We start from the raw sequence: 15917 nt of genomic DNA on the forward strand, positions 1-15917 counted from the left end.
CTCATCCTCAGTCCTCCCTAGCAGGGGGCTGCCACACCTGGGAATGTTACAGCAGAGCAAAGCCCTCCTCACCCAGCACAGTCAGGCACATATGTGCAGCCCTGAGTGAATCTGTTTTCTGTCATGGAAACTCCTCAACTCCTCCATTTCCCCAGCAAGAGAGCAGCTCACAGATGATTTGGAAATCACTCTTTGCCAAAATAGGATCTCTGCCATTTGACCAGAAAATCTGTGTTTCAGATCTCTGCAGGAACAGAAATCTTTTCCTTTCACCAATTAGAAACTTGGAAGGTATTCAAGTAGAGGAAACCAAGAAAATTATGTTCACAGTGGATGTTCTAGAGATGGGGAAAGCTGGCTCTGTCAGGCCTACAGGCAATTTTAAAATACCAGCAAATATCACTCTTGGGATCAAAGGCTGGAATTAAAATGCATTTACATCAATGGAGTCCCCTGATCGAAATAATCTCATTCCTTTGCTGATAATTTATAACTGGTAGTAAATAGGAAAATGTGGATTTCAGCACTGAATGTATTCATCCTGCCTTCTGCACAGTGGGGTGAATGTTACCCTTGCACATCCTGGCAGGCTTGTACACTGAGAAGTATTTCTGGGGATGGTAACTGAGCTATGCTCTTACATATGATACAACTTCGACTTCACAGCCAACAAGCCAGAGCCTGAGCACAAGGGTTACCAAGCACATCTGCAGATAAAGTCATAAAGGGAAAAATGGGGGCTCACAAAGCTGAGCTGGACACCCTAGAGCTGTGCTGATAACACTGGGCTGAACTCAGGCTTGGCAACCAGCACTTTGAAGCATGTCGAACAGTGAAAATCTCCCTGACTTCAGCAAGGATCTGGTTTCACATGTGTTTTCTCTGCTCAGATGTACCAATGGCCTGTAGCCAGTGATTTTCAGCGCTGTTTCTACCCAGCATGTCTTAACCCCGGCAACTCAGGCAAGAATTTTTTCATAAAACAATATTGCTGTTTCCCTCATTTCTGCCAAGATGATTTTTCACAGGCATTTCAGAATTTCTTCTCTCCCTAGGTCTTGGGCTCTTAAACATTTCTTACAAGGAGGAGTAGGATAGACTATTTGTATACCTCGGCCTTCCCCTTCTTTTCCAGTCTGGTTTAGCCACCAGCTCGAGTAGAGACTGCCATCCCTGCAGCCCAGCTGAGAGAATGTTTCCTTGTGGCAGGATAGAGGCCAACTCCCTTAGTGTCCCATGATGGCAAAACCTTGCACCATTTCATAAATTTATTGTCTTCTTTGGTTTTTTTTTGGTTTTTTGTTTTGCTTTAGGTTTTTTTTAAATGTGCCATGAAGAACCTCCTTGAAAACTTTCCTCTCCTTCAGTCTCCTGCAGGGTTTCAGAAGTGTTCTGAGTTGTGTGGCATTCTGTTTGGGTCTGTGTCAGCAAGTTCAGACTCCACCTGAACTGGCAGTCCCTGAGCCATGTCTTGGCTCCGTAGGGTTTATGCCCTTCCATCTCTTACTCTTCCTCTCATCCATCTCTTAGGCTTTTCCTCCTCTCTTTTTAAAATGGATCTAAGCATTTGAGGCTCTGGACTCTATCTGATGCTGCAGTTGGGATTTTGTCCCCCTGGGAGATGCAAACCTGTACCCTACGTACTTTCACTATGGACCTACTCAGCATGAAGCCTGAACTCTCAGGTGGCAAAGAGAAGCCAGTAGAGGAAATAAAATTGAGTTTTCTGCCCTAAAAGCAAATTAAGTTGGAAGAAACTAGAAGAGTGCTAAATTTCCACCCTTCAGCAGGTCACAGAGGAGGTGAACAAAAAAGCAATTCCTGGTACTCCCTGGGAGGGACAAAAAGGTCATGTCTGGGACCTGGGCAGGGAGTCCATGCAGGACTGGTTTGCTTAGGAGGTCAGCCCAGGTCAGATGAGGAGCTCCATAGAAGGTTCAACAACAGTAAGAAATGGGAAAGCTGTTGGCTGGGAATGTCACTGGGAACTTTGGAGGTAGAGTTCAGGATGGTGTAAAGGCATCAGTGGGGTCAATGCACTCTTCCCAGACAAGTCATTCACAGTCTTAGCACTACAGGCTAAGGATGAAGGAGCATCTCTAACATCAGCTCTGATGAGTATCAGTGGACTGGTCTGCATGTCCAGGGTGCCATCTTTGCTCTGAGCATGGTATCATTTCTCTGAAGCGGGCTCATGCTAGTGGTTGGTGCTGGGCCGTGAGTCCCCTGGGACTCTCTGTTGACCAGGGCTCTGTTTAGACCCAGTCCATCTCTGACTTATCCAGACTAGATGAATGGGTCCTGGCTAAAAAGGCTACTAATAAATTTACTAATTGAGCTTCCTTTATTAGGTGGGTTCTAATGCTGGCTCAAATGTACCCATTTGTGCAATGTTGTCTGGATGATGTCTAGATGTTCTGGTAATCCAGACATCACCTGATTATATCCAAATAATTGTTTCCATTAATTTGAAATCACTCTTCAGTGAAACTGACCCACAATTTCTGGTTGAGCCCTCACTTTGCAGAGCAGCTGGTGTAATATCACCATCCCCTCAATTTTTCTTGATCTCATTTGAGGTCTACTGACACTGTGCTGCTTTTGCTGGTTAGAGGACATGATGAGCTCTTGCCAGCCTCAGCCATCCCTGCTCCCCTGGTTGAAGCAGTGGCTGGGAACTGAGTGAACTGGAATTTGAGTAAATGAAAGCAATGGGCTTGATTATGCCAGATGTCCTGGGCAATTAGAGTGTTACAGAGAGGAAAAGATCTTAACCAGAGCAGTGGGTCTGCCTGGGCATCCCCCAGGAGGTCAGGGAGTGCGTGATGGCTTCTGATGAGAACTCCATGCTTCCTTCACCTAACACACTTTTGTTTAGGCTTTTCTATTGTGCTTTAGCCGTGAGAGGAGGAACAGCCAAGGAGGGATGACTCACAGCCGTGCTGGAGGCAAGGCAATGACTCAGAGGTGGAGCTGGCTTGCAGTCCAGCTGCAGTCTCACATCACACGGCAGTGGTGGGGCTGGAGGGGCTCCCAGTGTGCTCTCCTTATTAATAACCCTGACAAAAGATGCAGTGACTTCTTCTTGGCATCTTTTAGCACGTTCCCTGCCAAAAATTGCCCCATGTGTTCACCTGCTTCCATCTAACTCAATCATCTCTGAACACAAGTGACCAGGCTCAGTCCTGGGATGGCAGGCAAGTCCTGTCTCTGCCTTTATGTGACAGCACTAAAGCCTACTGCAAATGCCTGGCCTGACATATCTGACAACAGCAATTACCTTGATTTATGTCTGTATCACACTGGGGACTCATCATGGTCCTGGGGTTGATCAATGCACCACAGAGCCCAGCCATGACACCTCCTCAAAGGATCTCTGTGTGACTTCGAAGGACCTCCTAGGGAGGCTTCATCCATCCTGGAGAGCTGCTCAGCTCTTGCTGAGCAAGAAGCAGCTCGTTAGCAGTGCCCAGACAGATCTGTTGTGCCCAGGGAAGCTGTTGAGAGAGGCAGGTGCTTGCTCACTCTTGTGAGGTGGAGGCCATGCTCTCCCCATCCTGCTGTCTGAGAAAGTCCTTCAGTATGAAAACACATTGTCCAGCTGCCATCAGGGGAAATGGCAGAATGGGCTAAGAAAGGCATGCAACAGAGCTCAACGAGTAAAGCAGACTCCTTCCCCAGAAAAAAACTAAAGTGCACACCCAGGATGGGACACAGATGTATTCCCCCACTTCCTTGAGTTGATGAAGGTAACAGAAGCAATGATACATGATCTCATGTGGAAATGGTGAAAACAAAGGTGCTTTGGGCCTGCTTGCCTTCAAGGAGTGAAGAAGGCAGGTGCCTGGAGGAGCAGCTCACCCATAACACTGCCTGAGCTGGGCTGGGCACTGCACTTCACCTGCTCCTGATATCAGGCGCAAAACCCTTCGGTTTTTTGTCTTTTATTTCTCCTCACTGGAAGGATTTCTCAATCACAGCAAAGCCTGTTTTGATGATATTTTTGTTCCTTGGTCTGAGGATATGTTGACAATCTCACTTCCTACCAACTGCAACACTGCAATTGCTTAATGCAGAGTGTTGTCACATCACTGGTTTATCAGACAGAGCATTTCAAGTTTTTAACTTCTCATTCAAATGATTTGATGAAAATGCCACAATAGTTTTCTTGCTATAGCCATAAACATCAGATACTGTGCAAGTTTCAGTCCAAACAGCCTAAAACCCCATTTATTTCAATAAAATTACCATTGGTAATTTGTACCTTTTCATTTGAGAATGTGTTCACACATGAAGGAAATGAACTGTTTTCAGATAAAATTACTTATTGCCAGCAAATTACCATTATTTTGACTTGCACTAACAGTTGCTAATAATTCAAGATGGGGAGGGAGAGGAACATGTGTCTGTACCAGCTGTTGTCTCACTCTTATCCAAAAAGCATGAAGAAGTTGCTGGCAGTAATCACAAAAAGATTTTCTTTCTTTCTTTCTCTTCAAGCACAAGTTTAACAGCTGTTGCCTCTCGCAAGTGTAATGTTTGCACTATTGTTGTTTATCCCATACAGAGTTTTGTAACAGACCAAAGAAAAATAACTCCTCAAAATGGGAACAGTTGTGCAATGAATCAAACTTGTTTCCTATGGTTGGCACTCAAATAAGAAAAAATACCCAAAAACAAACTGGCCACATGAAGATGTAATGACCCGACGCCCAGACCTGTCCTGTGTGAAGAAGGGCAATAGCAGCAGAAATTATCACCCTGGTCTCCTGGTGGGGCACAGCCTCAGATTTTCCCACAAGTCCTTTTCTGTTGCTATATCAACAACTGCACTCCTTGTCCCTCTGGGGCAGCAAGTCTCCTTCTTGACAGAAACTTTGTGTTCTTGCTCCACACTGGGCCTTGTGACAAGGAAGCAGCACAGCCAGGCTGCCCCGGGCGAGGCTGCCCCCGCTCTGCTCTCTGCTGCCCATGGACACTTGCAAGCTGTGTCTGCTCCAGCAGCATAATATCTCCTTGCCTGAGCTGATGGAGTACATGAAAACACATAATTTTGGGGGTGAACACTGATTTTTCTTATAATTGTGTAGTGTCATGGCCCCAGTTTTCACAGGGGAGTCTCTGCCAAGGCAGCCTAGGTCCTACAACAACCAGCTACCCATACAGTGCTAGCTCTGCAGCACAGCTCAACTTTTGCTGAGCAAACCCAGTCCCTATTAATATATATCAAAGAAAGAAAAAAATCCCCTTCTTGGTACAGACAACCCCTGGGTTCTGAATTTTTTCCTTTTTTTTTTTTTTATTTTTGGCAGACAAGCTGCTCACTTACTGTCATCAGCATCACCTCTGATTTCCCTCCATCAGCTGTGAGGTTTTAACTCTGCACACAGCCTGCACAATTCCTTGTTTCTCTCCCTTTCATTCTGAGACCTCGCCTTTGTCTCCCTATCTATCTCACTAGTACTGTATTCTGGTACTGTCCAAAAAAGTTTCAGGCTGAGGTAAAGTAACATGGGTCAACTGACTGTAAAATACCCTTAAAAGAGCTGCACTGGTATAGAGAACTTGGAATCCCCTCTTTAAAATCCAGCAGGTTAACCACAAGACAACATACATAACTCTAAGTGCATGCTCAGGGATCCAGTGTATCAATAACCAGGGTAATGTTTCTTCAGTTACAGCAGTACTTCTTTTTCTGGCAGACCTCATGGGCAACATGGTTAAAATCAAATTCTGGATCTGATACTCCTTCACAGGCTTTTGACTAATAAATCAAAAAGTTAAGAGCAGCTAAAATCTCTAACATATGCAAGGAGCTAAAATATTTTGTGATACTTTGGGACAAACCTCATTTATTCAGAAGGGAGTGGGCTGGAGAGAAGGATACTCACTCCTGTGATTTCATTTCAGCTGAAGTGAGAGGTGCTCAGCTAGCATGCAGACTGTAGCAGCATCATTTGTCATTCAACCAGAAGTCATGACTTGGATGTGGAAATGACTAAGTAAAATTCAGTGATTTGTTCTCATGCAGAAAAGAGATTAGAATATTGAATCTGCTTCTTAAAGCTTGAAAAATCTGTGCATTTTTATTCTCCAAAGCCAGGGCTAAGTTGCAGCAATTATTTTGGTGTTAAGTTATCTGATGTGCTCAAGGGCACATGTGGACTAGAAGTCTCTATGGTACCATTTGGCCCTTCAGTAGGTCCTTGTCTGCTATTAGCTTTACAAAATTCAGGGAATGTGATGTTCATCATCCAGCATAAGCAGCTGCTGCTGGAGCTGTTCCTTGGCTGGAGTGCTGGTCAGCTGGTCAGCCAGCAGTTCCTTCAAAGTATATTTAATTTTGCAGTGTAAATTCTGGAGCATATTTTTCAAGAGGCAGTATATGAATAAATACACAGATCCACCTGCTAGCCAGTCTGAAGCAGGTCTACTCAGATGCCAGGAACTGGCACAGCTGGTTAACATTTCTGGCTCAACTTTTGATCTGTTGCATGAATTTTGGCAAGGCATTTCTCACTGTAGCTGCTTCCCTTCCAGTTTGTCAAGGTGCAAGCCCTTTGTGTGACAGGAGTAAATGTACTCTTGTCTTTATATGAAGCCTAATGAGATGGGACTCTGATCTCAGCCAGTGCCCCTAGACCAAAGCTGTTGAATTTAGATTTTTTTAGTTAGGTACCTCTGGAAAAAAAAATACTCAGGAGCCTGTTTGTCAGCAGCAGCAGATACAGGGGCCACAGTGAGAGTGCAAGGAAATCTGAGCTCTCCTGTTACAGGATAAGTCACAAAGCAAAACCAGGCTGCTCTCAGTGAGATCCCCAACCAGAGTCCTGTCGCTGACTGGCATTGTAATATAGATAGGAAGTGAATTCAGCTTGCTGAAAACAACCAGTTTTGGATCACACAGCAGGTGAGGCATCTGACAGGCCATGTGCACGGGCTTCTTTCCTCTGGAAACCCCTGGCAACTTTTAAACGTCAAACCTTTCCAAATCCTATGAAATTCTAGATGTAAAGAATCCTTCATGGGAAGAAGCTGGACACCATGCAGTTTCCTGGCACCAGTGTGCCAGCCATGGTGCTGCAGCATCAGTGGTGGCACCCAGGAGGAGGAGCTGGCTCTGTGGGAGGCACTGGTGGCAGGGAGGAGACCCCTTGCCCTGTGTCCTTATTCAGCTGTTGAAATAATTTCTACATTCATCCACAGTTTGAGGCTCAGCATCAAGAAAAGATATTGTTTCTTTGTCAGCATTTTTTCAGGGAACGCCCATGGGAGTTCCTTGAAAACCTCCCATGTTTTTCCCATGGGCTGATGTTGGACACCATACAACCTGCAGCACAAATGTTTGCTAGCAGAAGGGAGAAAATAGTAAATATACCTCTCTCATTAAAAGGAAATGTTTTCCTACAAGCATCAAGCAACACAAGTTGGCAAATATACTCATCTTAAATGCTCGCTGTAGGGCATCACCATCCATTTATTTCCTGAAAGCTGCACTGTCTTGTGTAACTAACACCATACAAGATGCTGGTGTAGTTTCTAGTGGAGGTGGGGAAACAATCCAGCTGATCCTTGCCTAGGGTGATGTGTTTCAACAGAGTTGGTGCTACAGAAGCTGGGTTTCTCTGGAAGGAAAAAGACCTCTGCCCAGAAAGCCCCTTGGAGCCTGGGAGCCCCAAGCAAAGAAGCCAAGTCCTGTACAGGTCAGGTAGTACCAATTCTGGGAGCTGTCCCAGCTGTGCCAGGGAGATGAGCCCAACACAAACCATCCCAGGCATTCCAGGCAGGGGCTGTTAGGCAGGAGGGAAAATCAAGGGGTCTACCCTCCACAGGCTCCCTTAAAGCCTGGCTAGGCACTGCCCCATGCCTGAGGCTGCCAGGCAGAACCTCAAGCTGGTGCCACTCAGTTAATTTCCATTATGCCACTTCCAGAAAAATATTTTTTAGCTTTCAAGTGGTGGAGAAGGGGAAGCAAAAAGAACTACTTATTCACAGTAATTCTTTGTTCCAGCAGTTAATGAGCAGATTCAGCAGACTGAGTGATGTTGCCTCTAAATTGCTCAAACCAGAGGTCACAGTGGCTCTTTCAAGGGCACTGGCTTTGTGTTAGCTGTCTCTGTTTGCAGAGGATGGATCACCTCAATTTTTCAGTACAGGTGGGTCACAAACCCAACAAGGCTCTGATCACTTTCTGCAAGGCACCAAGCATGCACTGACAAATGAGATGTCTTAGCACTTCTCAGGAGGTGATCAGCATCTGGCAAAACAAAAGGCTGCGGGGCTGAGCTATCCAGACAGCCTACACAACAATAAATTACACATTGAAGTTGCTGTGCAGGCAAATGTATTAGTCACCCACACTCAGCAGTGCTTCTTGCACAGCTGGGCACATTGACATTAAATCTTACCTGCACTGGGAAATGACTCTTTCTCTCAAACATTTTCAAGAGCCAGTCTGTTGCAGATGGTTTGAGGAAACACAGATATCCTGAGCTCTCCTGCACAAGGCCATTTCTATAATTTGCTTTTTCTGCTTATAAAGGAATGGCTGAGTACTCTTTGCAAAAATCTGTCCTTGATGGTCATTTCAACATATATGACCACATTTCTAATGAAAAAGAGCCAGTCTGAATTTTTTTTCAGGTTGCATTTTCCAGCATTTAGGGTTTTGCTACTTAAGTTTGGATTTGGTCGCCTCCAAGTTTTCTAGGTAACACCTGACCTAGTTACTCTGACCTGAGGTCACACATGTAGAGGTTAATCACCAAAGAATATGCCTAATACCAATAATGTCATCGTGGTCCCCAGCTCAGCATGTATTGAATTAGGGCATTCCAAATTTGAACATGATACAAACCACCTTACACATGCAGTATTTGCACAGTGATAATGAACTGTAGTCAGCAGAGTGGTTTTGGTGCAAGTGGAACTGGAGTGTTTTTATTTTAGACCTCAGAACACATCTGCAGGCTAGTTTGCAGCACCTCAGCATGGCAACCCATTTCCTCAGTTTAGTGCACTGTTGCCATTGCACTGCATCAACTGAGTTCAAAATCCCCCTGAATCACAAATCACAGGGAAACTGTATTTCCAAGTTAGATTTTAAGACCTTATTCTTTAGGATTAATTTGTTATTTTCCAAATGTGCAAGTGCATTATTCCTTTATTTCAATATGAAGTGCAATAGGGATTTGTCAGAGCTGGAAGAAAGGCCAGAAAAGCAATGAATAAACTATCCTTTTTATTTAGTGGGAAAAGCTTGATTTGGATTACTGATCATTGGGATTTATCTACAAAACCATAGGAATAAAAACCATTGTGCTCAAATAGTACAATTAATTTAGTCAGATTACACATGTGCTATGCAGGAAATTCTACTCCTTTCCTGTGTAAAGAAGTGTTGTTTGTTTATGCCATCAGGCATACATCTCAGGTTGGAAATGGGGTGTGTATTCTATTCATATCTGTTAGAGGTAGGGCAGTTTTCTTTATCTCTTCCACAACCAATCTACCCTCCGGGGAGACATCTTCTGTTAAATGGGCTATTGAGTGTCAGTGCATGACTGATAAAATTACATCATCCCATTGTGAGAGGCTCGGCCCAGGGGGAGGAGCCAAGCATTCCTACATGGATATAATCTAAGATTTGGAACACCAGAGACAGCCTTTTCCCACTGGATTCCCAGAGGAAGACCAGGCCCACCCACACCACTATGGGACCTTCAGAGAAAAACTACACCCTTCTCAACAGGATCACTGCTCCAAGAGAACCACACCTGTCACTGCAGGAGGACAGCAGCCACCATTTAATCAGACTCCTACTAACACACTGACCCACAGGGTGTCAGGTTGTATTCTGACTCTTTCAGCGGTTTGTTTTATTTTTTGTACTATTGTATTTGTGGTTTTAATTTTCCTAGTAAAGAACTGGTATTTCTATTTCCATATCTTTGCCTGAGAGTCCTTAATTTCAAAACTATAATAACTTGGAGGGAGGGGGTTTACATTTTCCATTTCAAGGGAGGCTCCTGCCTTCCTTAGCAGACACCTGTCTTTTCAAACCAAGACAGACATAAACTCCATGTTTTTCAAGACATGCAGCCCAGGTGATCTAGAACATGAAGGTCCTTCTGTGTTGGCTGATGGGTACTGTCATTGTGTGACCTTCGTGCTGCACAAGGAGGAATGTCAGTTATCACAGAGGCTAGGCAAGTGAAATACTGCTGGTGAACTTGGGAATTTCTTGTGTGGTCAGCTAACAAAACAACTGAGAAGAAAGAAACTTCCTGCTTTGAATTGGCTGGTGTAAGGCATATCCACATCACCTCTGCTTACCCTGGTTTGCTTTGGTATGTTGGCTATTTTAAATACATTGAAGCAACCATCTGCCTTTACCTGCATAAACCTAAAAATAAACATAAAAGGAGGGATAAGCAAATGCAGGCCATGGACTTCCCTATAAATAACTGCAGTATAGTGACTCCTGTGTCTGGGGAGTTATTTTGCCTTTATTTCATGATCAGCATGGATAATTGGAAGGTCTTAGAGCAGTCTAACAAGCACAAGTTATGGGAGAAGCTCGTTTTACGGGGATTTAATTGGCTATGCACTAAACAAGGTTTGTAACCACAGCCACTTCCCAGCTCCTGTTGAACAGAGCCATAGATAGCTACCTAAAAGGGAAGCAACCTTTCCCTGCCACTTGTCTAGGTTCCCCCTAATGTTAGAGGAAGAACCAGGCACCCCAGAGGGTCTGACCTATCCAGGTGTCTCTCCTACAAAGGACAAACAAGGTCTGTTGAAGTGCTTACTCTTTCCTCCAAAAAAAGGAGAAAAGGGAGCCAAGATGGTTTCTTTAATTTATTGGCAGCGGTGCTGTAGGTGGGACAGGGTAAGGTACAGGGCACTGCAGGGCTGTAAGCAAGGGAAATCTGACTTAGAGATCAGTCAGCACAGTTGAAGATAAAAAGTCTATGGGAGCACTTAAAGTCGATACTCGCCTTTCATACAGCTGAAGTCAGATGAGATAATCCTATCATAATGACCAGTTTGTTTCTAGAAGCAATAATCTCCCTTGAAAATACACCTGCATTCCTTCTCAGCCTTGATATTAACAGAACCATATTAATTTTGGGTTAACATGAAAGTTATTGTATCGTGAAGAAATGCATTGACTTTGGGGGTGGGGGAAAGGCTTATGTGGGCATAAGCCTTACATATGTAAAATATTTGAAATCTCTTATTTCCTCACTTTTGACTGCTTTGTGCAGATTTTAATAAAAAACATGATGTCCATAAATTATGAAATGAAAAGCCTGAATGGCATTAGCCAAGCTACTAATATTACTCAGAGGTTCCCACCTGCCTGAAGCCAGACCTTGCAGTGTTTGTCTTCTCTCTGCTGCTTGTTTAGGAACAGATATATGCAAACTAATTGTTTGAGCAAGGACAGGTCCTCCCAGCGCCACAGCTCACACCAAACCCACCAGCCACAGAACTTCCCCAATTGCTACACATGGTGGCAGGATGACAGAGGACCAGAACAAGAGAACTCTTCCCTGTCCCAATCTTATCTAGGGGAAGAAAAGTCATGTTTTCAGTCTGCAAGAGGAACACATCTAGGCTTCAGATTACAATGGAAAGAAACCCAACAACAACAATAAAACATGAGAAAAAACAATTCCCAAACTTAGTAATATGTAATGCTGTAATGTATAAAAATGCATCTGGGAATAGCTCTGACAATCAAGCTGTAACATTTTCTACAGGAAAAACTGAGATGTGATAATACTCATTATGCTGCTCAGGAATGCATTTTCAAGGTCTCCTAAGGTCCCTCTTTTTCTTTTTAAACGGAAATGCATACACTTCTCTCCCTCCTTATTTTTGTGACTTCATGACACTTCTGCAACTGCAGTTTCAACCCAACCACCACTTAATATTTTCTTTCTCTGGGAAATTCTGGAGTGCATCTCTTCATATTAAATTATTGCTGCTCTAGTGGAGAATAGAAGAGATCCCGTTATATTATGTTCGGTCCATTAAGTCTCTAATTACTTTGATTTTGATATTCAAAAGCTCTAATTAATTCTTTTAATGTGTAATACTGTTAAAGCCCTACAATTGATTTAATACAATTTTAAAGGAAAAACCCAGAAAATATTTATTTCCAATGAAATATATAGTAGAATTAAAGGTTGAGAATACTTAAATATTACTTAAGTGTAAGAGATGTATAGAACTAATTGCTAGTATATCATAACCAGGCATTCTGAGTCCAGAAAATTAAATTAAGATCAGACTCTTAAACCTTACAAAAATCTCAGCTGAAACAATTACATCAGCTGAAACAATTCACAGTGAAACATCTCAAAAAGCCCAAACACCTGCCTTTTGTGTCTGAGTCTTTTTAGTATTTGGCTTTAAAAACACCACATACACTGTCAAAATAGATTCCTTCTGTGTAATTACTGAAAGGCAGTATTTAATTCCTTGTTTTCAAACTTGCACCCTTGTAATTTGGATAAGTATAACCACATTGCTAAGCATCCTGTCTCTTTAAACAATCCTGTGCTTGAAAATAATCATTACACCACTGCAGCATCTTCTTCATTGTTTCACCTTTACATCCCTGATACATGCCAACAGTATGACCTTCATTTTAACACAGAGCTTTCTTCATCTCAGTATTTGCTTACTTTTGGTATAGCTTACTGAAACTGCCAGACCACAAGGACCAAGAAGTGCTTGTAGAGGATGCTACTGCATCTTCACAAGGATTTGAAAAAAATATTATCAAGCATGCAACACCTTCCATTTTAATTTCTTGAGGCAGAATCACAGATACTCAAAGGCAAAAGTGGATGCCAACTGGATGCACCAAAGCAGCAGCCACAGCCCAGTGCTGGGGCAGCACAAAGCAGCAGAGTGCTCGTGGGTATCACCCATAATCAGATATTGACTTATCGACTGGGAAGAAAGGCTGTGCTGCAGGATGCCCCCAGGGAGCCCAAACCCACCTCCAGCTGCCTGTCATTCAAAAACTGCTTTTGGGGTCTTCTCCCAGCTTTCCCAGAGCAGATGGTCTGACTCAGTGCTGGAGCCCTTCTTTGCACCCAGCACTGTGTTCCAGGCTTCCCAATTCCCTAGGGAGGGGAATTGCCAGGGCCAGGTACCCCCGTGGGTGCATCAGGACCCAGTGTGCAGACACCCACAGCTGTACAGCAGCCAAACTGGTGCCTGGGTCTGGGGAGCTCCACCTCAGAGCTGCTGTGCTGCTGCAGCTGTGACTCCACTGGCTCCCAACCCAGCCATAACAATTAGACTTGGCAATCATTAACTTAGCTGAGTAACAACATGAGCTTTCTAATACAGCTCGTCCGCCAGGTTTTCAACAATCCTAACCGCCTGAAACCTGAGGACATCTGGTACACCAAGCAGCCTAATTTTTCCAGCTCAGCTGAACATTTTCCATTTGCATGCACTTTGCATACATTTTCAGCTGCAGCATCTTCCCTCTTCCCTGCATCTTCCTTCCTGCTTCCTTCTCTATTTGCACAACATCTCACTGCTTTCTTCCTGTGTTTTGGCTTTGCAATCCCCACACCTCTAGCCCACTTCCACTTATCTCACTGCCAGTCTTTGCTGGTGCCACAGGCACAGAGCTCTCTTCTTTGGTTTTGCCATCCTGCTCCTTTTCTCACTGTTAGTTCCACTTTCTCTCATCCCCTTAATTGCCTCATGCTTCATTTTACCTTGTTAATTGCTCACTCTTGTCTGGCTCTTTCTATTTCAATAGATGCAACTATTAATACTCTTATTGTTTACAAGCCACCAACTCCTCCATCATTCCGCTCCCCAGCTGGACAGGGGAGAGAAAATATAATGAAAGCTTGTGGGTTGAGATAAAGAGAGGGAGAGATCACTCACCAGCCATTGTCACGGGCGAAACAGATTTGTTTCAGTGAAAAGGAATTTAATTTCTTTAAAATTATATCAGAGTGAGACAATGAGAAATAAAAGCTAAATATTAAAACACCTTGCCCCTATCCCTCCCATCTTCTGGGTTCAGCTTAATTCCTGAGTTTCTCTACCTCCTCCCCTTCCTGCAGCACAGAGGGATGGGGAATGGAGGTTGCAGCCAGTTAAACATGCATTGACTCTGCTGCTCCTTCCTCCTCAAGGGCAGGACACTTCACTGTTCCCCCACCCCCATGTGGATTCCCTCCCTAAGGAGACAGTCCTCCACAAGCTTCTCCAATGGGATCCTTCCCATGGGCTGCAGTGCTTCATGAACTGCTCCAGTGTGGGTCCCTTTCCAAGGGGTGCAGTCCTTCAGGAACAGGCTGCTCCAGCATGGGTTCCCTGTGGGATCACAAGTCCTGCCAGCAAACCTGCTCCAGTGTGAGCTCTTCTCTCCACGGCGTCCTCCGGTCCTGCCAGGAGCCTACTCCAGCGTGGGATTCCCACAGGGTCACAGCCTGCTTTTGGGCATCCCCCTGCTCTGGCATGGACCACAGGGAACTGCAGGGGGACAGCTGCCTCATCGTGGTCTTTACCACCGGCTGCAGGGGAATCTCTTCTCCAGTGACAGAAGCATCTCCTCCCTGTCCTTCTGCACTGACCTTGGTGTCTGCAGAGCTGTTCCCCTGACATATTCTCACTCCTCCCTCTGGCTAGAATTGTGCCTTTTCTTACTTTCTTAAATCTGTTACCCCATAGGAGCTACCACCATTGCTATGAACTGGCCTTAGCAGGCAGCAGGCCTGTCCTGGAGCTTCCAGGCTTTGGCTCTGTCAGACACAGGGGAAGCTTCTGGCAGCTTCTCACAGAAGCCACCCTTGACGCTCCTCCACTACCAAAACCTGGCCACACAAACCCAGTACAAACATGCACCTCTATTCTCTTTGCTTTGTAACCTCAGTGAAAGGCTGGACTCCTCCTCATGAAACTCCTCCTCCTCATCAGGCCCCTGCCCCCACATTCAGTCAGCATTGTTTTTGTGGAAGCCTCAAAATGACCTCCTCTTAGGCAGCTCCAGCTCTCCCCTCCACTCCCATCACCTGTCAGGCACTTGCCACAAGTCAGCTCCGCCTGAGAGGTTATTCTCTCTCATTTGAAGCTCTGCCCTTCCCTTTCCCTTCTCTCACTTGACCACCATGCCTTTTGGACACTCCTCTTTATCTTGCTCTTCAGACTCTAGAATAGGTGTTATAAAATTGTGTTCTCATCCTCTTTCTCTTTTATCTCCATGTAATCCCTACCACAAACATAAATTCTCCTGCCAAGCAGCTTGAAAACCCAGTGCTCTATTCAGATTGAGCTCTAAAAGAGAGATCAACCCAACCAAAAGTTAAAAGGTACAGCATAGTTGTCTCTATCTACAATGGCTCCATCTAGGCTTCCATTACAGCTAATCCTGTAGGAGGTATCTAAAGCCAGCCAGGACAGGCACTCAGGAAAAAGCTGTTTCCTTTCCCCACCTAAAAAGGGAGTCCAGCTGAATGGATGGATGACTGCACTGTAGACATTTAAAACTGGGCAAGATGAGTCATAGACCCTTTTTGCCAAACACATTCTTGCTCAGCTCCCTGATGCCTGCTCAGATAAGCCTTGCTGTCAGTTGAAGCTCAAGCTTGGCTTACCCAGCCAAGTTCATCCCACGGCCCCTCAGCTGCTGTTCAGGCCAGTGTTCACTTATGCCTCTGACAGGGGGGACAACTTTGGTCCAGACTTCTCCTCATGTCCTTATCCAGATCATACCCAAACCTTGAAAGCACTGTTGTACAAATAACTCCTGACATGAAACCCCTCTGTCTCCATGTGTGAAGCTAAGGCTCTCATCCACGCTGAATTGCCACTTTGAGCTGTGCTTACTGCCAAAGCACTTGTCCTTCCCTCAATAAATGCATCCCTGT

This window comes from Zonotrichia leucophrys, chromosome 3 (genome assembly GCF_028769735.1).
Source record: "Zonotrichia leucophrys gambelii isolate GWCS_2022_RI chromosome 3, RI_Zleu_2.0, whole genome shotgun sequence".
Lineage (NCBI taxonomy): Eukaryota > Metazoa > Chordata > Aves > Passeriformes > Passerellidae > Zonotrichia > Zonotrichia leucophrys.